Raw genomic sequence first — 1400 nt, forward strand, 5'->3', positions numbered from 1 at the left:
TTTTAAATACTTATAGTGATTTATCCACTTTTGAAAATTTTACAGTGTAATGTTTTCATCATCAAAAGCTATGTAAGAGCGAAAACATGACAATTTAATGCTTTGTAAATTCCCTTGGTTAAAATGGTGAGTTTTTTTCACAGCAGATTTATATGAAATTATTTTTTGGCTCCTATTGATTTCTAGGGTTGATTTTTGAAGATGATGGGAGTCTGAATGATCCTTTGGAGAGTTCTATTTTGAAAGCAAGCATGGGCAGTCTTAGCAGTTGTACATGAAGGAATGTTATCTTTCACTAAAATAATATAGAAAAATATTGAAAGTGCTTTTTGCTGACATTTCCAGGTGCACAATGTTTATTCTGTATCCCAGGAGCAAAATAAAGAGTCCTGCTGTTAAAAAGGAACTGGGGAGTTCAAATAGTCTAGCCACCAGCTCCCAGGTAAGATAGCACCTAACTAAATTTATCTATTCTATTATTAAACACTACAGGGCAAGGGGATACTTGCAATATACTATTTCTGAACTCTAGAAATAACGATGCAGATTATTCTTACTGTTCTGGAAAAGAAGGATATGGTTCTCTTTTTAGGTATTTGTTTTATTTATTTATTTATTTATTTATTTATTTATTTATTTATTTATTTTATTTAAAATGGCTTAATTCACTTTATTTTTCTCATATAAAACTATGTGGTGGCTACAGCTGGATCTTGTGTCCTCTGCACGGAAACTCTGATGTGGGTCTTTAAATGATGGTAGTGAATTCCTGATACGGAGACTTGGTGAACATCCGTCTCTCCAGAGATCAGAAGTGAGATAACTGTAGGTCTTGGAAATGGCATCAAAAGTTGCCCAGGTTGGCGGTGCAGCCCCTGGCAGAGGTGTAGCAGTCGTCAATTCCAGCCATCATCAGTAGCTTCTTGGGCACAGGGGCTGAGACCATGCCAGTGCCCCTGGGGGCAGGGATGATGTGCACCAGCACAGACCCACAGTGGCCAGTCACCTTGCAAGGGATGGTGTGGGGCTTGCTGATCTTGACACCCAAGTAGCCTCGCTGCACGGGGACGGTGGGGAGCTTGGCCAAAATGATGACCCCACAGATGGCAGTGGCTACCTCCTTTGAGCACTTGACACCCAAACCAACATGCCCATTGTAATCCCCAGTGGCGACAAATGCACCGGCGTCATCCGCCATTTGGTGTTTTTATGGAGAAGATCCAGGTATCTGTTTTAAATGAGCTTATTCCACTCAGAAATTTGGAAATCACATCTCTTTTCAGGATTCTCTATACCCTATCCTATTTCTTTCCACTATAGATAACCAACCCAGTACAACAGTAACCTTCTAGCTCAGTTTCAGATTTTATGATCCCAAACTTTTTCCCCTTTGGTATTTT

General features: G+C 39.7%; 1 pseudogene; it reads right to left on the reverse strand.

Moving 5' to 3' along the window:
- Positions 1-689: 689 nt before the first annotated feature.
- On the reverse strand, positions 690-1198 carry LOC137756406 (small ribosomal subunit protein uS5 pseudogene; annotated as a pseudogene).
- Between the last annotated feature and the right edge of the window lie 202 nt (positions 1199-1400).

The sequence above is a fragment of the Eschrichtius robustus genome, chromosome X (genome assembly GCF_028021215.1).
Source record: "Eschrichtius robustus isolate mEscRob2 chromosome X, mEscRob2.pri, whole genome shotgun sequence".
Lineage (NCBI taxonomy): Eukaryota > Metazoa > Chordata > Mammalia > Artiodactyla > Eschrichtiidae > Eschrichtius > Eschrichtius robustus.